General features: G+C 53.7%; 1 pseudogene; it reads right to left on the reverse strand.

Annotated features, from left to right (window-relative positions):
* Nucleotides 1-18,825, reverse strand: part of LOC103631615 (farnesyl pyrophosphate synthase-like) — a 32,861-nt pseudogene extending 14,036 nt beyond the window's left edge.
* Between the last annotated feature and the right edge of the window lie 702 nt (nucleotides 18,826-19,527).

Below are 19,527 nucleotides of genomic sequence, written 5' to 3' on the forward strand. Positions count from 1 at the left end.
CTCGGACCGAGTGAGCTTTCCTTCTTCTCAATCAACCGGGAACAAAACTTCCCCGCAAGGGCCACCACACAATTGGTGCCTCTTGCCTTGGTTACAATTGAGTGTTGATCACAAGAGCAAAAGAGAAAGAAAGAATGCGATCCAAGCGCAAGAGCTCAAAAGAACACGGCAAATCACTCTCTCTAGTCACTAGGGTTTTGTGTGGAATTGGAGAGGATTTGATCTCTTTGAATGTGTCTAGAATTGAATGCCTAGCTCTTGTAAGTGGTTGAGAAGTGGGAAAACTTGGATGGCTATGAATGTGGGGTGGTTGGGGTATTTATAGCCCCAACCACCAAACTTGACCGTTGGCTGGAGGCTTCTGTTCGATGGCGCACCGGACAGTCCGGTGCCCCTGCCACGTCAGCGTTGCCGTTGGATTCTAGCCGTTGGAGCTTCTGACTTGTGGGCCCGCCTGGGTGTCCGGTGCACACCGGACATGCACTGTTTGATGTCCGGTGCACCGGTATGGGCAGCCCTGACGTCTGCGCGCGCTGCGCGCGCATTTAATGCACGACAGGGAGCCGTTGGCGCCGCAGGGAGCCGTTGCTCCGCTGGCACACCGGACAGTCCGGTGCACACCGGACAGTCCGGTGAATTTTAGCGGAGAGGCTGCCGCGTGAACCCGAGGCTGACGAGTTCCGGAAGCCGATCTTCCTTGGAGCACCGGACATGTCCGGTGCACACCGGACAGTCCGGTGAATTATAGCGCGCCGGCTTCCGAGAAATCCCGAGGGTGAGGAGTTTGAGTCTGGGTCCCCTGGTGCACCGGACAGGTACTGTTCACTGTCCGGTGGCACACCGGACAGTCCGGTGCGCCAGACCAGGGGTGCCCTCGGTTGCCCCTTTGCCCCTTTATTGAATCCAACACTTGGTCTTTTTATTGGCTGAGTGTGAACCTTTTACACCTGTATAATCTATACACTTGGGCAAACTAGTTAGTCCAAAGATTTGTGTTGGGCAATTCAACCACCAAAATTATATAAGAACTAGGTGTAAGCCTAATTCCCTTTCAAGTGTGTCATGCTTCGGCGCCACTTCCACAGGGCCGGGCCACCCATGGAGGGTGGCAAGGCCCGCGACGACGACGAGAAGGAAGATCACCAGGCAGGAGAGTTCCCCGAGGTCCGCGACTGCTTCATGATCTATGGTGGGCAAGCGGCGAACGCCTCGGCTCGGCACCGCAAGCAAGAGCGCCGGGAGGTCTGTTCGGTGAAGGTAGCGGCGCCAGTCTACCTAGACTGGTCCGACAAGCCCATCACCTTCGACCAAGCCGACCACCCCGACCATGTGCCGAGCCCGGGGAAATACCCGCTCGTCGTCAACCCCGTCATCGGCGACGTCAGGCTCACCAAGGTCCTCATGGACGGAGGCAGCAGCCTCAACATCATCTACGCCGAGACCCTCGGGCTCCTGCGTGTCGATCTGTCCTCCGTCCGGGCAGGCGCTGCGCCCTTCCATGGGATCATTCCCGGGAAGCGCGTCCAGCCCCTCGGACAGCTCGACCTTCCCGTCTGCTTTGGAACACCCTCCAACTTCTGAAGGGAGACCCTGACGTTCGAGGTGGTTGGGTTCCGAGGAACCTACCACGCGGTACTGGGGAGGCCATGCTACGTGAAGTTCATGGCCGTCCCCAACTACACCTACCTGAAGCTCAAGATGCCGGGCCCCAACGGGGTCATCACCGTCGGCCCCACGTACAAACACGCGTTCGAATGCGACGTGGAGTGCGTGGAGTACGCCGAGGCCCTCGCCGAGTCCGAGGCCCTCATCGCCGACCTGGAGAGCCTCTCGAAGGAGGTGCCAGACGTGAAGCGTCATGCCGGCAACTTTGAGCCAGCGGAGACGGTTAAGTCCGTCCCCCTCGACCCCAGCAGTGACGCCTCCAAGCAAGTCCGGATCGGCTCCGAGCTCGGTCCCAAATAGGAAGCAGTGCTCGTCGACTTTCTCCGCGTGAACGCCGACGTCTTCGCGTGGAGTCCCTCGGACATGCCCGGCATACCGAGGGATGTCGCCGAGCACTCGCTGGACATACGAGCTGGAGCCCGACCCGTTAAGCAGCCTCTGCACCGATTCGACGAGGAGAAGCGCAGAGCCATAGGCGAGGAGATCCACAAGCTAATGGCGGCGGGGTTTATCAAGGAGGTATTCCATCCCGAATGGCTTGCCAACCCTGTGCTTGTGAGAAAGAAAGGGGGGAAATGGCGGATGTGTGTAGACTACACTGGTCTCAACAAAGCATGTCCGAAGGTTCCCTACCCTCTGCCTCGCATCGACCAAATCGTGGATTCCACTGCTGGGTGCGAAACCCTGTCTTTCCTCGATGCCTACTTGGGGTATCACCAAATCAGGATGAAAGAGTCCGACCAGCTCGCGACTTCTTTCATCACACCCTTCGGCATGTACTGCTATGTCACCATGCCGTTTGGCTTGAGGAATGCGGGCGCGACGTACCAGCGGTGCATGAACCATGTGTTCGGCGAACACATTGGCCGCACGGTCGAGGCCTACGTCGATGACATCGTAGTCAAGACGAGGAAAGCCTCCGACCTCCTTTCCGACCTTGAAGTGACATTCCGATGCCTCAAGGCGAAGGGCATCAAGCTCAATCCCGAAAAGTGTGTTTTCGGGGTGCCCCGAGGCATGCTCTTGGGGTTCATCGTCTCCGAGCGGGGCATCGAAGCCAACCCGGAGAAGATCGCAGCCATCACCAGCATGGGGCCCATCAAGGACTTGAAAGGCATACAGAGGGTCATGGGATGCCTCGCGGCTCTGAGCCGCTTCATCTCACGCCTCGGCGAAAGAGGTCTACCTCTGTACCGCCTCTTAAGGAAGGCCGAGTGCTTCACTTGGACCCCTGAGGCTGAGGAAGCCCTCGGGAACCTGAAGGCGCTCCTCACGAAGGCGCCTATCTTGGTACCCCCAGCTGCCGGAGAAGCCCTTTTGGTCTACGTCGCCGCGACCACTCAGGTGGTTAGCGCCGCGATTGTGGTCGAGAGGCAAGAAGAAGGGCATGCATTGCCCGTTCAGAGGCCAGTCTACTTCGTCAGCGAGGTACTGTCCAAAACCAAGATCCGCTACCCACAAGTTCAGAAGCTGTTGTACGCGGTGATCCTAACGCGGCGGAAGTTGCGACACTACTTCGAGTCTCATCCAGTAACTGTGGTGTCATCCTTCCCCCTAGGGGAGATCATCCAGTGCCGAGAGGCCTCAGGTAGGATTGCAAAGTGGGCGGTGGAAATCATGGGCGAGACAATCTCGTTCGCTCCTCGGAAGGCCATCAAGTCCCAGGTCTTGGCGGACTTCGTAGCTGAATGGGTCGACACTTAGCTCCCGACAGCTCCGATCCAGCCGGAGCTCTGGACTATGTTCTTCGACGGGTCGCTGATGAAGACAGGAGCCGGCGTAGGCCTACTCTTCATCTCGCCCCTCGGGAAGCACCTACGCTACGTGCTACGCCTCCATTTCCCGGCGTCCAACAATGTGGCCGAGTATAAGGCTCTGGTCAACGGGTTGCGGATCGCCATCGAGCTAGGGGTCCGACTCCTCGACGCTCGCGGTGACTCGCAGCTCGTCATCGACCAAGTTATGAAGAACTCCCACTGCCGCGACCTGAAGATGGAGGCCTACTGCGATGAGGTTCGGCGCCTGGAAGACAAGTTCTACGGGCTCGAGCTCAACCACATCGCTCGGCGCTACAACGAGACTGCGGACGAGCTGGCTAAAATAGCCTCGGGGCGAACAACGGTTCCTCCGGACGTCTTCTCCCGAGATCTGTGTCAGCCCTCCGTCAAGATCGACGACATGCCCGAGCCTGAGGCACCCTCGGCCCAGCCCGAGGTACCCTCGGCACAGTCCGAGGCACCCTCGGCTCTGCCCGAGGCACCCTCGGCCCAGCCCGAGGTACCCTCGGCACAGTCCGAGGCACCCTCGGCTCGGCTCAAGGCACCCTCGGTTCGGTCCGAGGTACCCTCGGCCCCCGAGGGCGAGACGCTGCACGTTGGGGGGGAGCGAAGTGGGGTCATGCCTGATCAAAGCTGGCAGACCCCGTACCAAGGAGAGCTACCCTCCGACCGAGCCGAAGCTCGGCGACTGGCGCGACGCGCCAAGTCGTTCGTCTTGCTGGGAGATAAGAAGGAGCTCTACCACCGCAGCCCCTCGGGCATCCTCCAGCGATGCATCTCCATCGCCGAAGGTCAGGAACTCCTGCGAGAGATACACTCGGGGGCTTGCGACCATCACGCAGCGCCTCGAGCCCTTGTCGGGAATGCTTTCCGACAAGGCTTCTACTGGCCGACGGCGGTGGCCGACGCCACTAAAATTGTCCGCACCTGCGAGGGGTGTCAGTTCTACGCAAGGCAGACCCACCTACCCGCTCAGGCTCTACAGACGATACCCATCACCTGGCCTTTCGCTGTGTGGGGTCTGGATCTCGTCGGCCCCTTGCAGAAGGCACCCGGGGGCTACACGCACCTGCTGGTCGCCATAGACAAATTCTCCAAGTGGATCGAGGTCCGACCCTTGAACAGCATCAGGTCCGAGCAGGCGGTGGCGTTCTTCACCAACATCATCCATCGCTTCGGGGTCCCGAACTCCATCATCACCGACAACGGCACCCAGTTCACCGGCAGAAAGTTCCTGGACTTCTGCGAGGATCACCACATCCGGGTGGACTGGGCCGCCGTGGCTCATCCCATGTCAAATGGGCAAGTAGAGCGTGCCAACGGCATGATTCTACAAGGGCTCAAGCCTCGAATCTACAACGACTTCAACAAGTTTGGCAAGCGATGGATGAAGGAGCTCCCCTCGGTGGTCTGGAGTCTGAGGACAACGCCGAGCCGAGCCACGGGCTTCACGCCGTTCGTCCTAGTCTACGGGGCCGAGGCCGTCTTGCCCGCAGACCTGGAATACGGCTCCCCGAGGACAAGGGCCTATGCCGACCAGAGCAACCAAGCTAGTCGAGAAGACTCGCTGGACCAGCTGGAGGAGGCTCGGGACAAGGCCTTACTACACTCGGCGCGGTACCAGCAGTCCCTGCGACGCTACCACGCCCGAGGGGTCCGGTCCCGAGACCTCCAGGTGGGTGACTTGGTGCTTCGGCTGCGACAAGACGCCCGAGGGCGGCACAAGCTCACGCCCCCCTGGGAGGGGCCGCTTGTCATCGCCAAAGTTCTGAAGCCCGAAACGTACAAGCTGGCCAACAGCCAAGGCGAGGTCTACGACAACGCTTGGAACATCCAACAGCTACGTCGCTTCTACCCTTAAGATATTTTCAAGTTGTTCGCATACCTCGCTCCCACGCGAGTTTTAGTCGTCAAGGAAGGGTCAGCCTTGCCTCGGCAGAGCCCGACCCTCCCTCGGGGGCTAAAAAGGGGGGAACCCCTCTGCGTCAAGATTGGGGAACCCCTCTGCGTCTAAAATTTTCAATCAAAAAGGCTTTTGCGTTTCCCCGGCTATGTCGGAAGCAGGACCCCAAGGAGCAAATGCGGGTGCATGTAAGTGGCAAGGCCGACTGAGCCGAGGGACTCCTATGCCTCCGGGTTACGGACACCTCACTCGTCACCCGCCACGAAAAGTGACCCCTACTTTGGGAAGCCACCCTGTTACTAACAGGCGAAGCCGGACACGCAATATGAAAAGGAAAGGAGTACGACTTCATGCAACGGTAACAAGGTGTTCAGGCCTCAGTGGCCGCAGAAGGACACACGTGCATCCAACAGAAACTGTTCCAACAGAGTTAGGCGTCGCCTCGGGAAGGAGCCGCGACTTCGGCTTCGTCCCCACCTTCGGCAAAGTCCATCCCGGCTTCCGACGACGGCGCAGGTGGGAGGATCTCTGCCTCAAAGGTGGTCGCCAGCACTGCGCTCAGACCCGCGGCGGCCGCATCGAGCCTCTAGACTTCTGCCAGGGCGGCTTCGTCTTCGTCGGGAAGGCAATACCCCTCGCTGACCCGCTCCAGGTCCACAACGTAGTGGGAAGCGAGCACGGTGAAGGCCCGCCTGACGCCGTGGTGTAGCGCCTCGCGGAGTCTGCCGCGCACATGATCGCCCAAGACTTGAAGGCGACTTTGAGGGGAGCTTCCTGAGGGGACGTCGCCGGAGCCAAGGACCCGACAAAAATCCGAGACGGCCTCGGACATGGTCGCGTGGTCGGCCTCCCTCTGCTCGGCCGCCCCGGCAAGCGCCTTGGCAGACTCATCAAGGGTGGACTCGAGCTCTGCGAACAGCCAGAAGAAAGATCTCAAACACAAGCAGAGGAAACAAGCAGGAACGAAAACCGAAGATGGCCAAGGCGTACCTCCGGCACGGGCACACTGCTCTGAGGCTGCGACCTGGGCTACGGCTAGGTCGGCTGCAAGGGTTTCGGCCCAGCTTTCGGCCTCGGCAGCCCGGCCCCGAGATTGGTCCCGCTCCTTGACGACCCGGTCGAACTCCGACTGCTGTCGTTGCGCTTCTGCGCGCGCCGCGGCTGCCTCCGCGCGCGCCGCTGCCGCCTCGGCTCTCAGATCGGTGCAGAGCAACCGAAGGTCCGCCACCTCAGCACCCTGCCGAGAGAGGCGCGCAGTAGCCCCGGCGAGCGAGGTCCTCAGGGATCGCAGCGAGCCCCTGAAAGGGAAATGTGCCCTTGGGCCATTTCTAAGTATTTTGGTGATTTAGTGTCCAACACAAGTGCCTAATTGTAAAAAGGTGGGCAAAGTACAAATCAAGGATAAAGGTATGTTTCTCAGACTTAGTACATTGTTTTATGGACTAATGTATTGTGTCTAAGTGCTGGAAACAGGAAAAATCCAATTGGAAATGTCTTGGCTCGAGCAACCAAGACTCTGCTGAGTCTGGGAGCACCGGACTGTCCGGTGGTGCACCGGACAGTGTCCGGTGCGCCAGGCTTGCTCGAGCGAACTGGCCGCTCTCAGGAATTCACCGGCGACGTACGGCTATAATTCACCGGACTGTCCGGTGTGCACCGGACTGTCCGGTGAGCCAACGGTCGGTCGGGCCAACGATCGGCCGCGCGATCTGCACGGGACACGTGGCCGAGCCAACGGCTAGAAGGAGGCACCAGACTGTCCGATGTGCACCGGACATGTCCGGTGCGCCAACGGCTCTCTGGCTGCCAACGGTCGACTGTGCCATTTATGGAAAGAAATCGGGCACCGGACTGTCTGGTGCGCCAGTCGACAGAAGGCAAGATCAGCCTTCCTAGATTGCTCTCAACGGCTCCTAGCTGCCTTGGGGCTATAAAAGGGACCCCTAGGCGCATGGAGGAGGAGACCAAGCATCTCCTAAGCATTCCTAAGCACCAAGACATCGATTCCGCGCCTTTGATTCTTTGCAATAGCAATTAGAGCTCTAGTTGAGTGGTGAACTCATTGAGTTGTGTTGTGAGCTCTCGTTGCGACTTGTGTGCGTGGTGTTGCTGTGATTTCTTGTCTTGAGTGCGTTGCTAATCCCTCCCTTGCTCCGTGTTCTTTGTGAATTTCAAGTGTAAGGGCGAGAGGCTCCAAATTTGTGGAGATTCCTCGCAAACGGGATTGAGTAAAGTAAACAAAACACCGTGGTATTCAAGTGGGTCTTTGGACCGCTTGAGAGGGGTTGATTGCAACCCTCGTCCGTTGGTACGCCACAACGTGGAGTAGGCAAGCGTTGGTCTTGGCCGAACCACGGGATAACCACCGTGCCATCTCTGTGATTGATCCTTGTTGGTTATTGTGTTTTGTTAAGGATTCCTATCTAGCTACTTGGCAATTATTGTGCTAACAATTAACCAAGTTTTGTGGCTTAAGTTTTCAAGTTTCACAGGATCACCTATTCACCCCCCTCTAGGTGCTCTCAATTGGTATCGGAGCCGTTCTCTTCACAAAGGGACTAACCGCCCGAAGAGATGGATCCTAAGGGGAAGGGAATCGTGATCAACGACAAAGAGAAGGAATCCTTCGTCAACGAGCCGAAGGACGACAAGCCTACCGACTCCGGCTCGGGCCATAGACGGAAGGAAGGGAAGAAGAAGAAGACGAGGCGCATCAAGGAGATCGTCTATTACGACGACAGCGATGAGTCTACTTCTTCCCAAAAGGACGACGACCACAACGACTACGAGAGAAGGAAACCGGTTAATTCGAACTTTTCTTTTGACTACTCTCGTATTCCGCAAAGTTCAAATTCACATTTGTTCTCCATTCCACTCGGCAAGCCCCCACACTTCGATGGGGAGGACTACGGATTTTGGAGCCACAAAATGCGTAGTCACCTATTCTCTCTCCATCCTAGTATATGGGAGATTGTAGAGAGTGGAATGCACTTTGATAGTTCGGATAGTCCCATGTTCATTAATGAGCAAATCCATAAGAATGCACAAGCTACTACTGTTCTTCTAGCTTCACTGTGCAGGGATGAATATCACAAAGTGAGCGGCTTGGATAACGCCAAGCAGATCTGGGACACCCTCAAGATTTCTCATGAGGGGAACGACGTCACCTTGCTCACCAAAATGGAGTTGGTGGAGGGCGAGCTTGGACGGTTCGCGATGATAAGGGGCGAGGAGCCAACTCAAACATACAACCGGCTCAAGACTCTTATCAACAAAATAAGGAGCTACGGAAGCACGCGATGGACGGACCACGACGTCGTCCGACTGATGCTAAGGTCCTTTACCGTTCTTGATCCTCATTTGGTAAATAATATTCGTGAGAATCCCAGGTACACCAAAATGTCGCCCGAAGAGGTCCTTGGAAAATTCGTTAGCGGGCGGATGATGATCAAGGAGGCGAGGTACGTGGACGACGCCTTGAATGGTCCAATCAACGAGCCGCAACCCCTTGCTCTCAAGGCAACAAGAAGCAAGGAGGCGCTACCTAGTAAGGTGGCACAAATTGAGGCAGCCGGACTTAATGATGAAGAGATGGCCCTCATCATCAAAAGATTCAAGACGGCGCTTAAAGGTCGCAAGGGACAGCCAAGCAAGACCAAAGCCAAGGGGAAGCGCTCATGCTTCAAATGCGGTAAGCTTGGTCATTTTATTGCTAACTGTCACGACAATGATAGTGATCAGGACCAAGGGAACAAGAGGGAGAGGGAGAAGAATTATAAGAAGGCAAAGGGCGAGGCTCATCTTGGCAAGGAGTGGGATTCGGACTGCTCCTCGTCCGACACCGACAATGAAGGACTTGCCGCCACCGCCTTCAACAAGTCATCCCTCTTCCCCAACGAGCGTCACACATGCCTCATGGCAAGGGAGAAGAAGGTATGTACTCGAGACTCTACTTATGCTTCTTCAAGTGAAAACGAATCTAGTGATGAGGAAATAGATTACTCTAGCTTGTTCAAGGGATTGGATAGAAATAAAATTGATAAAATCAATGAATTGATTGATGCCTTGAATGAAAAGGATAGGCTTTTAGAAAAGCAAGAGGATTTGTTGTATGATGAACATGACAAATTTGTAGAGGCACAAAAATCCTATGCTTTAGAAGGTAAAAGAAATGAAATGCTCTCTTATGAACTATCTACGTGTCATGAAACCATTTCTACTTTACAAAGTGTTAACAATGATTTAAATGCTAAATTAGAAGTAGCAAATAAATCTAATTCTTGTATAGAACATGTTATGATTTGCACTAGGTGTAAGGATTTTGATATTGATGCATGTAATGGACACCTAGTTTCAATTTCGAGATTAAATGATGAAGTAGCTAGTCTTAATGCCCAACTTAAGACTAGCAAAAGTGATTTCGATAAGCTAAAATTTGCAAGGGATGCCTACACGATTGGTAGACACCCCTCAATTAAGGATGGACTTGGCTTCAAGAGGGAAGCCAAGGACTTAACAAGCCATAAGATTCCCATTTCCGCCAAGGAGAAAGGGAAGGCCCCTATGGCAAGTAGTACTAAAAAGAACCATGTGTTTATGTACAATGATAGAAGACAGTCTCATAGGAATTGTAATGCTTTTGACTCGCATGCCTATGACTCTTATGCTATGTTTGCCCCCAGCTCTTCCTATATGCATGGTAGAAATATGCCTAGGAAAAATATTCATCATGCTCCTAGGAAAGTTTTGAATGGACCCTCTACAATTTATCATGCTTTAAATGCTTCCTTCGCTATTTGTAGAAAGGATAGGAAGATAGTTGCTAGGAAGTTAGGGGCAAAATGCCAGGGCGATAAAACTTGCATTTGGGTCCCTAAGACAGTTTTGACTAACCTTGTAGGACCCAACAAGAGTTGGGTACCTAAGACCCAAGCCTAAATTTGCCTTGCAGGTTTATGCATCCGGGGGCTCAAGCTGGATTATCGACAGCGGATGCACAAACCATATGACGGGGGAGAAGAAGATGTTCACCTCCTACGTCAAGAATAAGGATTCCCAAGATTCAATCATATTCGGTGATGGGAACCAAGGCAAGGTGAAAGGTTTAGGCAAGATTGCAATATCAAATGAGCACTCTATCTCTAATGTGTTTTTAGTTGAGTCTCTTGGATATAATTTACTATCTGTCAGTCAATTATGTAATATGGGATATAATTGTTTATTTACAAATATAGATGTGTCTGTCTTTAGAAGATGTGATGGTTCACTAGCTTTTAAGGGTGTACTAGACGTCAAACTTTACTTAGTAGATTTTACAAAAGAAGAGGCCGGTCTAGATGCATGCTTAATGGCTAAGACTTGCATGGGCTGGTTGTGGCATCGCCGCTTAGCACATGTGGGGATGAAGAACCTCCACAAGCTTCTAAAGGGAGAACACGTGATAGGTCTAACCAATGTTCATTTCGAAAAAGATAGACCTTGTGCAGCTTGTCAAGCAGGTAAACAAGTGGGAGGAGCACATCACATCAAGAATGTGATGACCACGTCAAGACCTCTAGAGCTGCTGCATATGGACCTCTTCGGACCCGTCGCCTATCTGAGCATAGGAGGAAGTAAGTATGGTCTAGTTATTGTTGATGACTTTTCCCGCTTCACTTGGGTGTTCTTTTTGTAGGATAAGTCTGAAACCCAAGGGACCCTCAAGCGTTTCCTAAGGAGAACTCAAAATGAGTTTGAGCTCAAGGTGAAGAAGATAAGGAGCGACAATGGGTCCGAATTCAAGAATCTTCAAGTGGAGGAGTTCCTTGAGGAGGAGGGGATCAAGCACGAGTTCTCCGCTCCCTACACACCTCAGCAAAATGGTGTGGTAGAGAGAAAGAACAGGACGCTCATAGATATGGCGAGGACTATGCTTGGAGAGTTCAAGACCCCCGAGTGTTTTTGGTCAGAAGCCGTGAACACAGCTTGCCACGCCATCAACAGGGTCTACCTTCACCGCCTCCTCAAGAAGACTTCATATGAGCTGCTGACTGGTAACAAACCCAATGTATCGTACTTTCGTGTATTTGGGAGTAAATGCTACATTCTAGTGAAGAAGGGTAGGAATTCCAAATTTGCTCCCAAGGCTGTAGAAGGGTTTTTATTAGGTTATGATTCAAATACAAAGGCGTATAGGGTCTTCAACAAATCATCGGGTTTGGTTGAAGTCTCTAGCGACGTTGTATTTGATGAGACTAATGGCTCTCCAAGAGAGCAAGTTGATCTTGATGATGTAGATGAAGAAGACGTTCCAACGGCCGCGATACGCACCATGGCGATTGGAGATGTACGGCCTCAGGAACATTTGGAGCAAGATCAACCGTCTTCCTCAACTATGGTGCATCCCCAACCCAAGATGACGAATAGGTACCTCAAGTGGAGGCGCATGATCAAGGGGGAGCACAGGATGTTCAAGTTGAAGAGGAAGAAGCACCTCAGGCACCTCCAACCCAAGTTCGAGCGACGATCCAAAGGGATCATCCCGTCGATCAAATACTGGGTGATATTAGCAAGGGAGTAACTACTCGTTCAAGATTAGTTAATTTTTGTGAGCATTACTCTTTTGTTTCTTCTATTGAGCCTTTCAGGGTAGAAGAGGCCTTGCTAGATCCGGACTAGGTGTTGGCCATGCAGGAGGAACTCAACAGCTTCAAGCGCAATGAAGTTTGGACACTGGTGCCTCGTCCCAAGCAAAATGTTGTGGGAACCAAGTGGGTGTTCCGCAACAAACAGGACGAGCACGGGGTGGTGACAAGGAACAAGGCTCGGCTTGTGGCAAAAGGTTATGCCCAAGTCGCAGGTTTGGACTTTGAGGAGACTTTTGCTCCTGTGGCTAGGCTAGAATCAATTCGTATCTTGCTAGCATATGCCGCTCACCATTCTTTCAGGTTGTACCAAATGGATGTGAAGAGCGCTTTCCTCAACGGGCCGATCAAGGAGGAGGTGTACGTGGAGCAACCCCCTGGCTTCGAGGATGAACGGTACCCCGACCACGTGTGTAAGCTCTCTAAGACGCTCTATGGACTTAAGCAAACCCCAAGAGCATGGTATGAATGCCTTAGAGACTTTTTAATTGCTAATGCTTTCAAGGTTGGGAAAGCCGATCCAACTCTTTTTACTAAGACTTGCGATGGTGATCTTTTTGTGTGCCAAATTTATGTCGATGACATAATATTTGGTTCTACTAATCAAAAGTCTTGTGAAGAGTTTAGCAGGGTGATGACGCAGAAATTCGAGATGTCGATGATGGGCGAGTTGAACTACTTCCTTGGGTTCCAAGTGAAGCAACTCAAGGACAGCACTTTCATCTCCCAAACGAAGTACACGCAAGACTTGCTAAAGAGGTTTGGGATGAAGGATGCCAAGCCCGCAAAGACACCGATGGGAACTGACGGACATACCGACCTCAACAAAGGAGGTAAGTCCGTTGATCAAAAAGCATACCGATCCATGATAGGTTCTTTGCTTTATCTATGTGCTAGTAGACCGGATATTATGCTTAGCGTATGCATGTGTGCTAGATTTCAATCCAATCCTAAGGAGTGTCACTTAGTGGCTGTGAAGCGAATTCTTCGATATTTAGTCGCTATAATGAGAGTGCTATTCGAATAGCGGAAAATCCTGTTGAGCACAGTCGCACAAAGCACATTGACATCTGGCATCACTTTTTGAGAGACCACCAGCAAAAGGGAGATATCGAAGTGTTTCATGTTAGCACCGAGAACCAGCTAGCCGATATCTTTACCAAGCCTCTAGATGAGAAGACCTTTTGCAGGCTGCGTAGTGAGCTAAATGTCTTAGATTCGCGGAACTTGGATTGAATTGTAGCATACATGTGTTTATGCCTTTGATCATGTTCATTCTGCATTTTGTTGCTTATTGTGGTGCTCAAGTTGTACAAACACTCCATGGACCTCACAAGTCCTTTTTGCAAGCGATGCACATATTTAGTGGGAGTTGTGCTACAACTTGACCCTTTGAGACTAACCCTATGCTTGAGTTTGCTTGTTTTAGTCTCAAAGGAGGTTTGAAAGGGAAAAGGTGGACTTGGACCATGAAAGACTTCCACTGCACTCCGATGAGAGGGTAACTTATTCCAAGTTCATCTCATGTACTCTTACTGCCTTTGTGTTCTTATTTGAAGATTTTGGTGAGGCAATGGGGTTAAAGGGCCAAGATTGATCCCGTTTTGGTGCTTGATGCCAAAGGGGGAGAAAATAAAGGCCAAAGCAATAGATGGATCAGCTACCACTTGAGAAATTTTGAAAATAGTAGATTAGAGCTTTTGGTTTGTCAAAACTCTCTTATTACCTCTTATGTCAAAAGTTGGCCTCTTGTGGGGAGAAGTGTTGATTATGGGAAAAAGAGGGAGTTTTTGAAATCCTTGATCAAATTTCTTTGGAAAACCTCTCTTTATGTCTCTACAAGTGGTTTTGACTTAGAGATAGGAATTTGAGTTTGATTTGCAAAAACAAACCAAGTGGTGGCATAGAGTGATCCATATATGTCAAATTTGAATCAAAATAATTTGAGTTCTTATTTGAAGTGACTTTGTACTTGTTCCACTTGCTTTATGTTGTGTTGGCATAAATCACCAAAAAGGGGGGAGATTGAAAGGAAAATGTGCCCTTGGGCCATTTCTAAGTATTTTGGTGATTTAGTGTCCAACACAAGTGCCTAATTGTAAAAAGGTGGACAAAGTACAAATCAAGGATAAAGGTATGTTTCTCAGACTTAGTACATTGTTTTATGGACTAATGTATTGTGTCTAAGTGCTGGAAACAGGAAAAATTCAATTGGAAATGTCTTGGCTCGAGCAGCCAAGACTCTGCTAAGTCTGGGAGCACCGGACTGTCCGGTGGTGCACCGGACAGTGTCCGGTGCGCCAGGCTTGCTCGAGCGAACTGGCCGCTCTCGGGAATTCACCGGCGACGTACGGCTATAATTCACCGGACTGTCCGGTGTGCACCGGACTGTCCGGTGAGCCAACAGTCGGTCGGGCCAACGGTCGGCCGCGCGATCTGCGCGGGACACGTGGCCGAGCCAACGGCTAGAAGGAGGCACCGGACTGTCCGGTGTGCACCGGACATGTCCGGTGCGCCAACGGCTCTCTGGCTGCCAATGGTCGATTGTGCCATTTATGGAAAGAAATCGGGCACCGGACTGTCCGGTGCGCCAGTCGACAGAAGGCAAGATCAGCCTTCCTAGATTGCTCTCAACGGCTCCTAGCTGCCTTGGGGCTATAAAAGGGACCCCTAGGCGCATGGAGGAGGAGACCAAGCATCTCCTAAGCATTCCTAAGCACCAAGACATCGATTCCGCGCCTTTGATTCTTTGCAATAGCAATTAGTGCTCTAGTTGAGTGGTGAACTCATTGAGTTGTGTTGTGAGCTCTCGTTGCGACTTGTGTGCGTGGTGTTGCTGTGATTTCTTGTCTTGAGTGTGTTGCTAATCCCTCCCTTGCTCCGTGTTCTTTGTGAATTTCAAGTGTAAGGGCGAGAGGCTCCAAATTTGTGGAGATTCCTCGCAAACGGGATTGAGTAAAGTAAACAAAACACCGTGGTATTCAAGTGGGTCTTTGGACCGCTTGAGAGGGGTTGATTGCAACCCTCGTCCGTTGGGACGCCACAACGTGGAGTAGGCAAGCGTTGGTCTTGGCCGAACCACGGGATAACCACCGTGCCATCTCTGTGATTGATCCTTGTTGGTTATTGTGTTTTGTTAAGGATTCCTATCTAGCTACTTGGCAATTATTGTGCTAACGATTAACCAAGTTTTGTGGCTTAAGTTTTCAAGTTTCACAGGATCACCTATTCACCCCCCCCCCTCTAGGTGCTCTCAGCCCCAGACGTCGACCTCGCGGCGGATGAACGACGACTTGGCGGCGCTCAGATCCGTCAGATCCTGAGGGAAGGAAGCGGGGCATCACGAGAGACACCTTGGTCACAAAAGAAAAAAGGTATGCCTGAAACCGTTACCTGGAGGATTTTGGTGACGTCCCTGCAGAAAACCTCCAGCGATGACCGGAGCGACCCCACCGTTGCTTCGACACACTCGCGGAGCTCGTCCCAGGACTAGCCCTCCCGTTCATCGAATGGGCCGGCAGTAATGGCGGTGGCAGGCGGGCAGGAGCAGCGGCCACGTCGTCAGCCAAGCTCACGTCCTGTCCGGGGGCAGCGAGAGAACCCTCTCTCACGGCGTGAAGACAACGCGCCCATGATCCGTTCCTCGAACGGCTCACACACGCGCAACGACCGCCCCGCCAACCACTCGCCCCGTCGCATTAACTCCGCGGCGGGACAGGCGGCGCCTCTGGCAGGAGAAGCGGACGACGCTTCGCCTTCGCCATAATGACCGCGCCAAAAAAGGTACGCCACGTCATTCGATTTCGTATCCTTTTCCTTTTTCCTCTTTCTCTCTCTTGCAACAGGGACCGGGAAAGGGGGATACCCCGAAAAGGATCCTTCCCCGTGAAGGAACCAGGCTCCGAGCCTCCCTATTGATCAGAGGTTCGAAGGCTGGCCCCTCGGAAGGGTTCGGCAGCCGCCTCAGATCGCGTGGGCTCTACACCCACTACTGGTCAGAGGTTCGAAGGCCGGCCCCTCGGAAGGGTTCAACGGCCGCCTCAGGCTACTCGGGCTCCGCGCCCATTACTGATCAGGGGTTCGAAGGCTGGCCCCCGAAGGGTTCACAGCCGCCTCAGACGCCGAGCGAGGGATGACCATGGGTATGTTCGATACATAACCGAGGCACGGGCTGCGCTCCCGAGGTACCCTAGGACATTTCCGAGACCAGCGGGAACGATCTTGTAACGGAATCCCATCGGAGGGAGGCATCGAGCCCTCGGACCCCGTCGCCAGGGGACCGGGTCCGGCAGATCACCCGCAGGTACTTTTGGGCGTGCCTCTGGGCCCCTAGCCGAACCCCAACGAACGGGGCACAGACGTCCACTCGGATTACCCGCTTGCAGCTCACCGGAGACACCATGTTCGGCGCCCATCGAGGGCAACATGGCGCTTCCCCCCTCCTCCTTGCGGAAAGGCGACGCAGGGGCATATGTAAAAAGTCGAGTCTGTCCCTGATCGTCCTCTCGCCCTGTGCAGAGGCTCGGGGGCTGCTCTCGCAAACCCAGCTCCGGCCGAACCGTTGATGGCGTCAACATACCAGCCCGAGAACTTGGGACCCGACCATACACCTGGGCTACGGCCAGCTCGCATGAGGGACGACCAGACTAGCCGAAGCATTGCGCAAGGCATTAAGACCTCGGAGGAGTGAAACCACTCCTCCGAGGCCTCGGGGGCTACACCCGGCGGGTGCGCTCGCGCGCACCCACCGGAACAAAACGCAACCGAGAAAGGCTGGTCCCCTTGCAAAAAAGTGCGACGAAAAGCCTCCAAGCGAGTGCTAACACTCCCTTCGAGGCTCGGGGGCTACTGTCGGGGACCATAATTAGGGGTACCCTCAAGGCTCCTAATTCTCAGCTGGTAACCCCCATCAGCATAAAGCTGCAAAGGCCTGATGGGTGCGATTAAGTCAGGGATCAGTCCATATGAGGGACTCGATCACGCCTCGCCCGAGCCTGGCCTCGGACAAGGGCAGCCGACCCCAGAGTATCTCTGTCTCGCCCGAGGCCCCCCTCCAGCGGCGAACGTGTTCTCGGCTCGCCCGAGGCCCTGTCTTCGCCAAGAAGCAACCCTGACCAAATCGCCGCACCGACCGACCAAGTCGCAGGAGTATTTAATGCAAAGGTGGTCTGACACCTTTATCCTGACGCGCGCCCCCCAGAGCCGGAGTGACCGCCGTCACTTCGCCGCTCCCCTGACCGGCCTGGCAGAAAGATAGCGCCGCCTGCGCCGCTCCGACTGTGGTGCCACTTGACAGAGTGAGGCTGACAGGCAGTCAGGCCCGGCCGCAGGCACCATAGGAAACTCCGCTTCGCCCGACCCAGGGCTCGGACTCGGGCTAAGCCCTAGAAGACGACGATCTCCGCTCTGCCCGACCCAGGGCTCGGACTCGGGCTAAGCCCCGGAAGACGGCGAACTCCGCTCCGCCCGACCCAGGGCTCGAACTCGGGCTAAGCCCCGAAAGACGGCAAACTCCGCTCCGCCCGACCCAGGGCTCGGACTCGGGCTTGGCCCCAGAAGACGACGAACTCCGCTTCGCCCGACCCCAGGGCTCGGACTCGGGCTCGGCCCCAGAAGACGACGAACTCCGCTTCGCCCGACCCCAGGGCTCGGACTCCGCCCCGACATCAGCCGGCGAACTCCGCTCCGCCCGACCCAGGGCTCGGGCTCGGGCTCGGCCCCAGAAGACGACGAACTCCGCTTCGCCCGACCCCAGGGCTCGGACTCCGCCTCGGCATCAGCTGGCGATCTCCACTTCGCCCGACCCCAGGGCTCGGACTCCGCCCCGGCATCAGCCGGCGATCTCCGCCTCGCCCGAACCAGGGGCTCGGACTCGACCTCGGCTTCGGAGGAGCTTCCACGTCGCCCAACCTAGGGCGCAGACCAGCCACGACAACGGGAGGCGCCATCATCACCCTACCCTGAACTGACTCGGGCCACGGGGAACAAGACCGGCGTCCCATCTGGCTCGCTCCGCCAGATAGGCAATGATGGCGCCTCGCATACTCTGTGACGACGGCGGCTCTCAGCCCCCTTACGGAAGCAAAAGGACGTCAGCAAGGACTCAACAGCTCCGACAGCTGTCCCTCCACCAGGCTCCATCGCTCCTCCGACGGCCACGACACCACACCAGCAGGGTGCCAAAATCTCTCCGGCTGCCACGGCGGCATGTACTTAGGGCACTAGCTCTCCTCCGCTAGACACGTAGCACTCTGCTACACCCCCCATTGTACACCTGGATCCTCTCCTTACGCCTATAAAAGGAAGGACCAGGGCCCTCTTAGAGAGGGTTGGCCGCGCGGGGACGAGGACGAGACAGGCGCTCGCGTGAGGCCGCTCGCTCCCTCTCCCGCGTGGACGCTTGTAACCCCCTATTGCAAGCGCACCCGACCTGGGCGCGGGACGAACACGAAGGCCGCGGGATTCCCACCTCTCTCACGCCGGTCTCCGGCCACCTCGCTTCCCCCCTTTGCGCTCGGCCTCGCGCTCGACCCATCTGGGCTGGGGCACGCGGCGACATTCACTCGTCAGCCTAGGGACCCCCCGGTCTCGAAACACCGACACATAGATACACACAGCAAAATAGGTGTTACCTGGACTTGAAAGTATGTTCCCATTTCAACAAGGATGTTCTCTACATCGTCATACTTGTCCAAATTCTCGCCAGAGAGCAGAAGGGCACATGCAACCTTTGATAAAGCAGCATATCAGTAACACATTCATGTGGTATTGATAATCTCGATAGGAGTCGCATGAAAATAGTATACACAAAAAAAAGGTTAATTACCGGCAGATAAAATGAATAGTAGGATGTCATAAGCACGAGAGTTGGTTGAAGTTGTATTTCATTATTCTCGTTGAAATGCAACAATAGAGCAAGGCAAAAGTTCAATCATTTTCCTATATCGATAACTGATGGTTTCGTTTGCTTTGCGACCTGCCAAAACTAGTGGCTCAACACGACATGGAAACCGGTAAGCATGAGAGTTAGCTCGAATTGTATTTTTTTATTCTCGTTGAGTCCAATTCCACTGGTATGAAAGCAAGACCAAAGTTCAAGTGATTTTTTTCTTTATAGATAACCAATAACTAGGGTTGCTTTGGGACCTACCAAAACTAATGGATAAACATGACATGGAAAGGCGTTAACATAAGAGTTGGTTGGAATTATATTTTATTATTCTTGATGAATCCAACTCCACTGATACGAAGCCTAGCCGAAAGTTCAAGCGTTTTTCCATGTAGACAACCGATGACTTGGCTTGCTTTGCGATCTACCAAAACCAATGGCCCAACACGACACATAAAGGCATAAACATGATAGTTGGTTTGAAGTGTATTTTAAATTCAAGTGTTTTTTCGTGTATTGATAATCGATGACTTGGGTTGGAAGCGTCGTGACAACGTATGCAATTTCAATTGCTCGGTGCATTAAATAACGAAAACATTTTTACTAGCCCGCACACACGAAGTCACGAGCACGAGAGTTGGTTGAAGTTGTATTTCATTATTCTTTTTG

This window comes from Zea mays, chromosome 6, assembly GCF_902167145.1.
Source record: "Zea mays cultivar B73 chromosome 6, Zm-B73-REFERENCE-NAM-5.0, whole genome shotgun sequence".
In the NCBI taxonomy this organism is placed as follows: Eukaryota; Viridiplantae; Streptophyta; class Magnoliopsida; order Poales; family Poaceae; genus Zea; species Zea mays.